General features: G+C 33.1%; 2 protein-coding genes across 10 annotated transcripts in view; one reads left to right on the top strand and one right to left on the bottom strand.

Annotated features, from left to right (window-relative positions):
- LOC137487942 (serine/threonine-protein kinase pim-2) overlaps window positions 1-13611 on the top strand; it is a 101998-nt gene that overhangs the window by 36722 nt on the left and 51665 nt on the right. The window lies entirely within an intron of this gene.
- The window catches only part of LOC148679583 (uncharacterized), a 44813-nt gene that overhangs the window by 2775 nt on the left and 28427 nt on the right, over window positions 1-13611 (bottom strand). Inside the window, exons 5-7 of one of the 7 annotated variants that reach the window (XR_015945044.1) lie at window positions 10463-10524; window positions 9659-9746; window positions 9380-9527 (exon numbers count right to left, since the gene is read on the bottom strand). The exons of 4 other annotated variants lie outside the window; for them this stretch is intronic. The gene's annotated coding sequence lies outside the window, so the exon portion shown is untranslated. Of the gene's footprint in view, window positions 1-9142; window positions 9528-9658; window positions 9747-10462; window positions 10525-13611 lie in introns of those variants that run through there. 2 more of the 7 variants (XR_015945047.1, XR_015945046.1) reach the window with 2 other exon arrangements.

The raw sequence follows: 13611 nt of genomic DNA, 5'->3' as shown, positions 1-13611 counted from the left end.
CCAGCTATAAAGAACTACAAGTAAAACTAAAAAAGTAAAAGTAAAGATATAAAAGGAAAACAAAGGGGTTTTGAATACCAGAAGAAAATAACAATTTGCATGCAAATGATCTGTGTTTTCCTAAGAGGGCCTTGACGGATAGGATAAACGTTAACTAGTAACTGTTACTCATGTTTGGGAAATTTTTTAATGATGAAGATTATGCCTAGAGCATTTTTAAGTTTTAAAAGGAAGTTCTTAAAGTGTGGTGACAGTTAAGAGATTAAAGCAGATTAATAAAGTAGAGAGAAGCGCGCAAAGACCTCGGAGTACCCGTTCTGTTTTAATAATAATAAATATTATTATTCAGGAGGCTGGGGGAAAAAAGGCAAGAATCCTGTGAAATGCTATTTTTACTGAAGAACAGTAAAGACGGGAGCAGAAGTAACAGGTCACTCAAGAGGAGTGTAGTGGAGAATTCTGTGGTTATAGCTCTAAGGTTAGAGGCTGCTCGGACAGGTCACTCAAGAGGAGTGAGGTGTATTTATGTAATTGTAAGTATTTGTGTATTTGTCTGTGTTGCTGGGGTGCTTAGAAGCTATCACCTTTGATCTAGAGCAGGGGTCGGCAACCCAAAATGTTGAAAGAGCCATATTGGACCAAAAAAAACAAAAACAAATATGTCTGGAGCCGCAAAAAATTAAAAGCCTTATATAAGCCTTATAATGATGGCAACACATGCTGTATGTATTTATATTAGCTATATTAGCCTACTATAAAAATGACTTCGTTGGCTACAAATACATACTGAGCCTTCATGATTAAATGTTCATTTCCCTGCAGTGCATCCTGTAGAGAATGACGCGCCACGTGACTACTCTGTTGTACAATGCCGTCTCAAGTTTAACTTAATTACAGTATATTAATGAATTATGTTTAATGTTCAAGTTTAACTTCATTACAATATTAATGAATTGTTTAATGATCATGTTTAACTTCATTACAATATAAATGCATTATGATTAATTATCAAGTTTAACTTCATTACAATATTAATGAATTATGTTTAATGTTCAAGTTTAACTTCATTACAATATTAATGAATTATGTTTAATGTTCAAGTTTAACTTCATTACAATATTAATGAATTATGTTTAATGTTCAAGTTTAACTTCATTACAATATTAATAAATTATGTTTAATGTTCAAGTTTAACTTCATTACAATATTAATGAATTATGTTTAATGTTCAAGTTTAACTTCATTACAATATTAATGAATTATGTTTAATGTTCAAGTTTAACTTCATTACAATATTAATAAATTATGTTTAATGTTCAAGTTTAACTTCATTACAATATTAATGAATTATGTTTAATGTTCAAGTTTAACTTCATTACAATATTAATGAATTATGTTTAATGTTCAAGTTTAACTTCATTACAATATTATTGCATTATGTTTTGCTTTTAAGAAATTAAAGAAATGCAATAAAGAAATAAAGAAAAAAAATTAATTTTTTTAATGTTTTTTTTTTATTTTGAGGATTCCAAAAAACAACATCAAAATTAACGTGCACAACGTGCCCCTTATCTGGGCAACAAACAGTGCAATAAAACGCAGTCTGCCATTTCCATTTCAAGATCAGCTCGAGTCATTCCTGGGAATGTGCTCAACCAACACAATCTCACGGCAATTCGTAACTTTTTCATTTAGTGGCTAATTCGTATGAATTCGTACGATCTAATTCGTACAATTTAGCACGATTTGCTTTTCCCCCAATGACGGTTGGGGTTAGGGGTTTGCATATCAACGATCGCACCTTGTAAATAATCACCGTTGAGTGAGTGATCGGGATGGGCTTCTTAGAATTCTCTCAGGGAGGGAAAATGAGAAAGCGTGCCCCGCTGTACCTCTTTGGCAAAGACAGCTTGCACTCCATGGCTCATCACACAGCCGCCGGTTTGTTTACAACAGCTACCTGCCTGGCATCCCGCCCTGCTGATAGAAACGTGTGTCGCAGGCTATGACGCAAATCTTCGTTGACAGAAATGTTGAAATTAAATATTCTACACACTTTTACAGCATCGGAAAACGTTAAGATTGTTTGTCCTCCTATAGAAACCATATTAAAACAAAAAATATATTTTCCTCCCTCATCGTTTTCCATTTTCAAACATTTTTTGAAAAAGTTCCAGGGAGCCACTAGGGCAGCGCTAAAGAGCCGCATGCGGCTCTAGAGCCGCGGGTTGCCGACCCCTGATCTAGAGAGACTAGAATAGAGGTGAGGTTCAGGTTACACAGTGTAAGAGATGAGGTTAGGACGAGTGAGAAGTATGATTGTGTTTAGAAGTATGTTTGCAATAAGAGTGAGTTTAAAAGAATTATCGTTTTATATTATAATATAAAAGAAGGACTGCATATGTTGTGTGATTTTATGAACAATAAGATAGAGAGTGATGCAGTTGAGGGAAGAGATTGTGATACAGAGGAGGTTTAAGCCTCATAAAATTAATTGAGATCATATTGCATTTGAAAGACACAGACTAAAAAACAAGAATATACGAGTTAAACATTTTTCTGAATAATCTCTGTGTGTTTGAAGTGTTTTTAAGTATGAACTATAGGCAGAGAGGGGACTGAAATTCCTGACATGTCGACAGTCTGGAAGAAGGTCTGCTTCAGGAGTGGTAAGAATCTGTCTATTTTAAGAACAAAAGTTTCACAGGACAGATAGAAGCTAAAGAGTAAAGATATATTATAAGGTATTAAATAAATAGAAATATAAAGTAATGTAATAAGATAAATGAAATAAGAAAATATACATGATAGAATAAGATTTAATAAATAAAAAGTGTTAATAAAAATGCAACTAGAAGCTATACTAATAAATATTAAGAAATAAAAAAATTGAAGCATGGAAATAATTACATATGGAGATTAATAGTTATATTGATCAGGAAATAAATTTACTAAATCAGTAAAAAAAAAGATAAGTTAATAATTTGAGTAAATAAAGAATTAGAAGAAAAAACTTTAATGAATATTGATTAATTGAAGAGTTAATGATCAAATGTTTAAGGAAAATAAGCTTAAAAAAATGAATTAGGAAAATCTAAGAGACAAAAATGCTAATTTTTGAAAAGGAAAAGAAGCATAGGAAAATGGAGAAAAAAGAAGTCCAAACATTGTTTAATAGAATTAAAAGAGAAGATGTTTAAAAATATATATTATAAAGTAATATAAGATAAAAATTAGAAAAAACAGCAACATTTTGAAGAAAACAAGATTTGGCTTTAAAAGATAAAATTATGTTTAAGTGCAATAAAAAAATTGTTGTGGAGTAAGTTGACTGTTGTCATCTGTTTTAAAGTCAGCTACAGGCTGTCATCTGAGCCAACAGCTATTTGTAGTAAAAGCAGTGAGTCAGATGTAAAGCATAGACACTGAGGAGAAATGAAAGAACATAATAGTGAGTTCAAAAATTATATAGTTAATATTTTATGTACTTAAAAGGTAATTGAGAATTAAAAATTGCATTTCAGATAGGAAAAATGCTTAAAGTAAACAAACATGGGGAGTTAAAATAGTACTATGAACTTGAAGCTATTGCAGTAAGGATTTTGAACAGGTATATTAGACATTAGGCCACCATATAGTACTGTTGAATTAAAACAGGTATGGAAATGTTAGAGAAATTAAAATAGTGTAAGATGTAATGTAACTAGTGAGGAAACACTAGAATAAGATTAGGAAAAATAAGTGAAGCACAATCTGAAGCCAAAGAAATTAATTATAAGAACATTTAACAAATAGAAAATTAAGCATATTTACATATGATAAAAATGATTGAGAAATTAAATAAGAAAATAAGTTGTTAAACTACAAAAGGAGTCTTTATTTGATAATTGAAAAAATGGAAAAAAAAAATATATATATATATTTTATTAATTCATGAGCTAAATTCTATATATATTAATTAAGAGGACATAGGGATGAACTTTGGGGGACTGTAGTCTTGTACCTACCAGACATCTCTGAGTACACTGGCAAATGGAAAGGTGTTTGAAAAACACAATGAGCAAAATGGCTGTTGACACTTGTGACATGCTACAGCAGTGATGCAGGCACTGCATACTCAGGATTTACTGAGGACTGAAAAAGCTACATTTTAAGATGAAACTTTAAATGTGTATTGTTAAATAATATAGTATGATGAATGTTAAATAATTTAGGTTTAAGTTTCAATTGGTTTAATCATAAAGTTCCTTAAACATAGAATGATAAATTACAATGCAGCAGACTAACTAAAGAAAAAGAAAAAGCTTTTGATAAGGCAATAATATCTAAGCATAATATTATTGTGAATGACCTAAATCAAGATTGGATATTGAAAACTGGAAAAATTCAAATCTAGAAAAATTATTTATAGTTAAAGAGAAGATTGAAACAACAATTTTAATGAATTCATAGGACATGATAAGGTCAAAAAGTAACAGTTCTAAATTACTATAAGAAAAATTGAAAGAGAAAAGTGTTTAAGAAAAAGATATTGTTTCACATGAAAACATATGTGAAAAATAATTTGAAAAAAAATATTAAGGAATAATAGTTAAACAGAGCAAAGAGAAATTTACAAAACATACAGTAAGTTTTAGTCGGCTGATAAAAAAGTGCATCAAAATTGTATGAACAACTAGTTTAATGAGAATGCCTTAAGAAATAAATGTTAGCCAAAAGACAGTACCATAAATTAGGACGAAAAAGGAATTAATATATAGCTCTGAAAATTGATTAGTAAAAGAAAGAAGTGTCAAATTCCAACTAAATGATTGTCATTACAGGACTGAGATGCAGATAAAATCAGCCAGCATAGTCAGGGTTAAAATTAAATCAGATGTAGATTTGCCCATAAAGAAAACCACTAAATGCTGAAATAGGTATTAAACACTATTGAAAAGTTTGTGTAAAAATAGGAGCACTAATAGAAACATCTAGATAATGTAATATGCAATCTGTCCTAGACATTTCTATTTAAATTTAAAGTAGTAATAAATTATAAGTAACTAATAATATTTAATTGAAGTTAATTTGATAGTTAAAATAAATAGTTAATCAAGACAGATAAAAGAGGCTTAATGTTTAGCTTATGATTTAAGAAAATCAATAAGAAAAGATTTTCCAGCTGAAGTGAATATTGTATGTAAAGATATGTTCTTTTGGATGATAAATATTTCAAGTGGTTTGGTTTCTATTGAGTTTATTTTAGGTAACTACCAGAGGAGGGTAGAAACTTGTTTGTACTTGTGTAGCTTGGTGAATAGCATATACTGTATACACCAGAATGCATAAAGGGTTATAATAAGGGAGAAGATCATAGTATGGACACTGTCACAATATGTGGATGATTGAATTATCTACAGCTTCACAGAGCTCTAGTTCAATTAAAAGACTTGACTGGAGACCATTGCTCCAAACAGTGAGATGATGACTGTTTTTGGTGTTGACTAGATAGAGAATTATTCTGTAAACAAGCACTGTTAAGAAACTATGATGAGTAGATGATTGGAGTAATACTAGAAGCAAATTATGAAGCAGGAACAGTTATTACATCTGTGACAAGAGAAGTCTTTCCTAAATTTTGAAATGCCTTCAGAAATAAGTTCATAATGGGTTTGCATTCATGAAGTTAATGAATGATCAATAAATAAAAACATCTAAAGAAGTATGAAAAATTATGAATAAAGCAACAGAGAGAATAATTGTATTATGCTCAATTACCAGAAATGGCTGAAAGAGATGAAGATGATCCATCAAGACCAACGCTCAATGAAATATTTGAAAATAATAAACTTAATGGGATTAATGTGTTTACAAGTGCATTGGTGAGTGATGGCATGGAAACTGACAGAAACAAGCATCTAACACCGCATCGCATGAACTGCTATTGGGTCGACCCTTGAAAGAAACCTTGCAAGAAACCGCATGACCCTTGCAAGAAACCACATGAAACTTTGCATAAAACCTGGCATATAATCTCACATATAACCATGCACATAACCTCTTGGAATGGTTTGCAAAGATGTCTAATATAGTAGGGACTTTTATGAAGAAACAAATAATTGCCATGTGCAAAGCGATATCTGTGCAGGAAACCAGAAAGGAGCCATGTGAGAGAGCAGAGATATAAGGTCCAATTGGTCCAGCTGATCGAGTCTATCTGTGGATGCTCTGGAGAGCTCAGGAGGAAAGGACCATATCTGGATGAGGGCAAATCCAACAGCTGCCAAAGGGGATGCCATTGATGAGGTACCAATGCCTCAAAGGAGCGAAAGGGAACAACTCCAGCAAAAGAAAAGCTGACTGGAAACAGAGGAGCCTGAATATTCCAAAGCTCTTAACTACTAAGTGCCACGTGTGGAAGCAAGAGTTTATCAGAGCAAAGAAAAGAGTGATTCTGATAATGTGCCTGAATACCACATACAGAAGTGTCACAAATCAAGGGATGATGAATGCACAACTGCAGATTCCAGAACTCATACTCTCAACCACACATCTCCATTAACATCTATTAAAGTCAAGTGAAGATGCTGATAGCTCAGAAGAAGAGAAACAAGGATGAGGAAAGATCAAGATCAACATTTGATGCTTTTTACATTTGCATATTGATTTTGTTTGCATATTGCTTTCATGGTACCTATATATAATATCACTTCAGTATATTCTACATGAGTGTGAAAACTAGCAGCTAGCACTGAACCAACTGAATACTTATGCTTAAAACATTGTTGTCTTTGATGTGTTAAGAGAAAAAGAGAGTACAGTCTTTTACTTCCTTCAAATCAAAAAAGAAAGGGGAGATGTTTGGCTGGACTTCTGTCAAAGTACAGTGGCATAATCTAGTCAATTGATAACAGCTATGTGGCTAATATCAGTCACTAGATAGAGGTAATTAAGAGAACTGGATTATGAAATTGCACTTTGGGGTTAAAAGACAATAATATTAAGACTAAAGTCTTAAGAGGAGGGATTGAAGAAGATTTTATTCTCTCTGTATGAAGTATTTTCTAAGTGTAAAGCAGTTAATTTTCTCTTCACAAAATGTATGTAGTGTTTGCAGCAAACATGCCAGCCTGTGTTAAAAATACAGTGATATGTCTGTGTAAGATGAGTATGCCTGCACAGGAGCAACACAGAGACTTCAGAATGCTCTGGGGTCTGCTCTGCTCTTTCTCGGCTTTATTATGGAGAATAAAGTCTATTTTCTGATATTCAAAACCTCTGGTCTGATAATTTGTAATTGATGAGAAGTCAATTTTTACGACATGAGCTACTAGCCCGACAGTGGAAACGCGACATGATTTCGGTCTAATTTCTCAACCTCCCGGGCTATTGGCCCGGCCCGGCCCGATTAAAGCCCTGGCTCGCACTGGCCCGATAGTGGAAATGCGGCTATTGAGTGAAATGAAGCTCGTCTTCCTTGTGTTTGGGGATGGCTTATACGAGTGTCTGCTGATGAGCTCCAGCTGGGATCGATCCGTGCTGATTAAGTGACAGCTGGGGTGAATCCGGGACCAAGGCGACGTGGCATCAGCATACTCGCCACTAGGATTGGGTACCGAAACCTGCTAGGTAACCGATACGTACCATTATTAAATCAGCGTATGAATTTCAGTGCCTAATTTTGGTGCTGCAGCAAGGACGTTACGCCTGTTTCACACCACAAGCGAAAGTAGCGCATGAGCAGCGCGTATGGAGAGCAGAAGCAGCACACAGCCGTTTGCCTTTCACAACAGCTGCGTCTGCAGCGCGCAGCTCTCCGGCAGCTGCTGCAGAGATCAATCTATCTCTATGTCTATTCTATCTAGTTATGAACAGCTCTCGGGTGGAATAACTTGAGTGAACATAAAACAAAGCCGAGTAAAACTTTCTTCCTCAGTTTCAGCAGCACAGCACAGCACACAGCGAGCTCACATCATCCAGCATGCGTGTCGAACTACACTACCCACAATACACTTCGCTATGGACTACAACTCCCATAAATAGCTAGTCTTAAACCGACCACTCCCCTCTCCTGCAACACTAGCGTGCAACTTAAGCAAAACTGATACTAAAATTGTTTTACATTTGGTTTTGTAGTTCGGGCCTAAATAAATGTTTGTTGCAGTTTTTTATCGTTTTAAGTTCATTTGAATGACTATATATAAATCAGTTGATATTTTTAACGCATTTATTGAGTAAAATTTTTACTGTCATTCAATGTGTTTAGGTCATTATTAATGCACGAAATAAACAATAAAAAATAGCACTTATTATTACTCCAGAATAATTATTTTTTAGGAAACAGTGTAAACACTTTCAGAAACATTATTGTAAATGAATGGGAGGGCAAAATAAATAGACTTCAGCTGTAGGCCTGTTAAAGTTTACAGGTGCAGCAATGTGCCTTGATGTACTTGAATGCTAGAAATGTGTTCTCCAACACCCGTATAACGTTACTTGTCAAGTAAATAAACAAGGAAGATTATTTTGAGTTTAAGTTATTTAATTATCTTGTTTATGAAGACTGCAGAGTGATGCATGAACAAAAATGACTATGAATAATGTTAAGTATTTTGTGATATATATGTTAAAATGTGCTCCTAAAAGTACGTGGCCCCTGCCCGCCCCCACAGGTTAATAGTAAGCTAATGTAATTTCATAATGCAAATCTTAAATTCATGCTAACCAACAAATGATCAAAGGAAATGTATTAATGTAATACAGTATGAATTTATGTTTACTTTAAACTGTAATCATATTGTTCTGTTAAAATTATTTTTAAAAATATTTTGTCAAATAAAATTATTTTGTAGAGTCATCCACTATCATTTTGGGGCTAAAAAGTATCGATTCAGGCACCGTTTTGGCACCGGTATCGTTTTAAAAGTATCGATTAGGCACCGGTATCGAAAAAACCCAAACGATGCCCAACCCTACTCGCCACATTATGTTTTTGGTTCCTTTCTGGGCATTGATAAATGCTTATCCAGTAAATCTATGGGAGGATCAGAAAGCTCTTGGATTAAGTCCAAATTATCTTTATTTGTGTTCTGAAGATAAACAAAGATCTTATGGGTTTGGAACAACATTAGGGTAATTAATGACAGAATTTTCATTTTTTGGTGAACTAATCTTTTAGGATCAACTGAAATTACTCAACAGTTTTCTTCAGAAAAATGAGCATGTCTGCTTTTTCAGGAGACAGACAAGCCCACTCCTGGCTGATAATGTCCCCAGCAGTGGAAAATGTACGCTCTGAGGTTGTGGATGATGCTTGCATGCAAAGATACCTTGATGCCAATTCTGAAAGCATTGGCAGAGTGTCATTTATGTCCCACCACCAGGTTACTGGACTTACTGAGGACAGTGTAGACGGAAGCAGTCTGTACTTATTTATTATCTCTATATCTCCTCTGTAGTGCTGCTGACGCTGGTCTGCATTCTTGCTTCAATTGCCATGTCCTCCACAGCAAACAGCTCCTCAAGGCAGAAAGCTTTGGAATCTTCTATTAACAAATGAGTAAAGAAATAAAGACAAATATAAAACTATATAAAAAATAAATTCAAACAAGTTAATTTTCTTCTGAATTAAGTAAAATTAAATAGGAAAAAATAGGATTTCTTTATATTTTCTTACTAGTGCTGTTGTTGCAGATGCACTGTCTTCATCAGAGATGTCATTTCGGTTACCTGCTAAATGCCTGTTCTATCTGCTCAGTCGGAGTCTATATTCAATAAAAAACTAGGTCACACTGAAGAAGATTTCTATTCTCTCTGTATGAAGTATTTTCTAAGTGTAAAGCAGTTAATTTTCTCTTCACAAAATGTATGTAGTGTTTGCAGCAAACATGCCAGCCTGTGTTAAAAATACAGTGATATGTCTGTGTAAGATGAGTATGCCTGCACAGGAGCAACACTAGGAGAAGGCTGAGTGACTGATTGTGTAGAATAACTGAATATGTAAAGCACTGATTATTTATGTTAAATACTTGTATGAAGCTATATGTGTCAGAAGTTAGAATGAGTAACATATTATCAAGTTATTATCCTATCATAACAATGTATGTAAACACTTAGTTCCTTTGCATAAGTTGCATCTATACTTTGCTGACATAGACCTGTAACATCTCTGTTGACATGAGCTAGTGGGCTGAGAGCCAAGAATAGCAGGACCCCTTAGACTAAAAACCTATTCAAAAATGGTCAAGAGTTAAAAAGAGACTTAGGGGTGTGTCAAATAATCCTGTATAAAAATTGTAACAAACACACTGAAACTTTAGAAGGTGCAGGAGAGACTTTGGAAGGTGTCCAGGAGAGACTTCAGAATGCTCTGGGGTCTGCTCTGCTCTTTCTCGGCTTTATTATGGAGAAGAAAGTCTATTTTCTGATATTCAAAACCTCTGGTCTGATAATTTGTAATTAATGAGAAGTCAATATTTACCACAAATGGCGCCCAACGTGGTGCTGGACAGAGACGAACGGGTGACACTGGACATGCTGGGGCTTGGAGGAAAAACACAAATATGTGGCCACGATAAAAAACGGTAAGCAATTTTAAGCTTATACGTTTGTGTTTTTTCTACCAAGGACCTGCTTGTAACGGTAAAAAAGTCACTTGAACTGTTTCTCCAGCTATAACGAACTACAAGTAAAACTAAAAAAGTAAAAGTAAACATAAAAAGTAAAGATATAAAAGGAAAACAAAGGGGTTTTGAATACCAGGAGAAAATAACAATTTGCATGCAAATGATCTGTGTTTTCCTATGAGGGCCTTGACGGATAGGATAAACGTTAACTAGTAACTGTTACTCATGTTTGGGAAATTTTTTAATATTATGAAGAATATGCATAGAGCATTTTTAAGTTTTAAGAGGAAGTTCTTAAAGTGTGGTGACAATTAATAAGTTAAAACAGATTAAGGTATAGAGAGAAGCGCGCAAAGACCTCGGAGTACCCGTTCTGTTTTAATAATAATAAATAATATTATTCAGGAGGCTGGGGGAAAAAAGGCACAAATCCTGTGAAATGCTATTTTTACTGAAGAACAGTAAAGACGGAAGCAGAAGTAACAGGTCACTCAAGAGGAGTGTAGTGGAGAATTCTGTGGTTATAGCTCTAAGGTTAGAGGCTGCTCGGACAGGTCACTCAAGAGGAGTGAGGTGTATTTATGTAATTGTAAGTAGTTGTGTATTTGTCTATGTTGCTGGGGTGCTTAGAAGCCTTCAACTTTGATCTAGAGAGACTAGAATAGAGGTGAGGTTCAGGTTACACAGTGTAAGAGATGAGTTAGACTGAGTGAGAAGTATGATTGTGCTTAGAAGTATGTTTGCAATAAGAGTGAGTTTAAAAGAATTATCATTTTATATTATAATATAAAAGAAGGATTGCATATGTTGTGTGATTTAAGAACAATAAGATAGAGAGTGATGCAGTTTAGGGAAGAGATTGTGATACAGAGGAGGTTTAAGCCTAATAAAGTTAATTGAGATCATATTGCATTTGAAAGACAAAGACTAAAAACAAGAATATACGAGTTAAACATTTTTCTGAATAATCTCTGTGTGTTTGAAGTGTTTTTAAGTATGAACTATAGGCAGAGAGGGGACTGAAATTCCTGACATGTCGACAGTCTGGAAGAAGGTCTGCTTCAGGAGTGGTAAGAATCTGTCTATTTTAAGAACAAAAGTTTCACAGGACAGAAAGAAGCTAAAGAGTAAAGATATATTATAAGGTATTAAATAAATAGAAATATTATAAAGTAATGAATAAGATAAATGAAATAAGAAAATATTAATGATAGAATAAGATTTAATAAATAAAAAGTGTTAATAAAAATGCAACTGGAAGTTAGACTAATAAATATTAAGAAATTCAAAAATTGAAGCATAGAAATAACTACATATGGAGATTAATAGTTATATAGATCAGGAAATAAATTTACTAAATCAGTATGAATAAAAATAGATAAGTTGATGATTTGAGTAAATAAAGAATTAGAAGAGAAAACTTTAATAAATATGGATTAATTGAAGAGTTAATGATCAAATGTTTAAGGAAAATAAGTTTAAAGAAAAATGAATTAGGAAAATCTAAGAGACAAAAATGCTAATTTTTAAAAAGGGAAAAGAAGCATAGGAAAATGGAGAAAAAAGAAGTTCAAACATTGTTTAATAGAATTAAAAGAGAAGATGTTTAATATATATATATATATATATATATATATATATATATATATATATATATATATATATATATATATATATATATATATATATATATATATTAAACAGATAAAATAAAAATTAGAAAAAAACAGTAACATTTAAAAGAAACTAAGATTTGGCTTTAAAAGATAAAATTATGTTTAAGTGCAATGAAAAATTGTTGTGGAGTAAGTTGACTGTTGTCATTTGTTTTAAAGTCAGCTACAGGCTGTCATCTGAGCCAACAGCTATTTGTAGTAAAAGCAGCGAGTCAGATGTAAAGCATAGACACTGAGGAGAAATGAAAGAACATAATAGTGAGTTCAAAAATTATATAGTTCATATTTTATGTACTTAAAAGGTAATTGAGAATTAAAAATTGCATTTCAGATAGGAAAAATGCTTAAAGTAAACAAACATGTAGAGGTAAAATAGTACTATGAACTTGAAGCTATTGCAGTAAGGATTTTGAACAGGTATATTAGACATTTGGCCACCATATAGTACTGTTGAATTAAAACAGGTATGGAAATGTTAGAGAAATTAAAATAGTGTAAGATGTAATGTAACTAGTGAGGAAAAACTAGAATAAGATTAGGAAAAATAAGTGAAGCACAATCTAAAGCCAAAAAAAATTAATTATAAGAACATTTAACAAATAGAAAATTAAGCATATTTACATATGATAAAAATGATTGAGAATTAGAAAAAATAAGTTGTTAAACAGCAAACAAAAATAGATAAATAAATTAATTAATTAAAAAAAATTGGATAAAAGGAGTCTTTATTTGATGAAGGAAAAAATGGGAAAAAAATAATTTATTAAGTCATGAGCTAAATTCTATATATATTAATTAAGAGGACGTATGGATGAACTTTGGGGGACTGTAGTCTCGTACCTACCAGACATCTCTGAGTACACTGGCAAATGGAAAGGTGTGTGAAAAAACACAAAGCAAAATGGCTGTGGACACTTTTGACATGAACTTTTTGCCCAGGATTTACTGAGGACTGAAAAAGCTACATTTGTTCAGAGACATTCAAAAGAGACACTAACAAGAGACTGATGAACTGATCAAAAAGAAAAAACTCTCCACCAGAACTTTACATCAGCTGAGTCAAAGAAAGAAGCCAGCCCAAAGAGAGAGGGGGAAACACTGTGCCCTGATATGAAGGAAGTTCAGGACAACATAGAAAAGACTGTTGCACCAATCTGGAGCTAGTTGTCTCAGGTTGCGAGGGGGGATAGCCTGACAGTCCATCTCAAAGTAGCTCCTAGTCCAAATTACGTTCAAGCATTACAGAAGGAAAATTAAGAACAAAAGTTTAGCTACCCATTCTTGTATCAAATCAGACTCCTGTCAATTTTAGAGAAATTATTATCATG

The sequence above is a fragment of the Danio rerio genome, chromosome 16 (assembly GCF_052040795.2).
Source record: "Danio rerio strain M-AB ecotype USA chromosome 16, GRCz13ab, whole genome shotgun sequence".
NCBI lineage: Eukaryota > Metazoa > Chordata > Actinopteri > Cypriniformes > Danionidae > Danio > Danio rerio.
The sequence above is the reverse complement of the archived record's forward strand: the minus strand, read 5'-3'. Positions and strand labels throughout refer to the sequence as shown.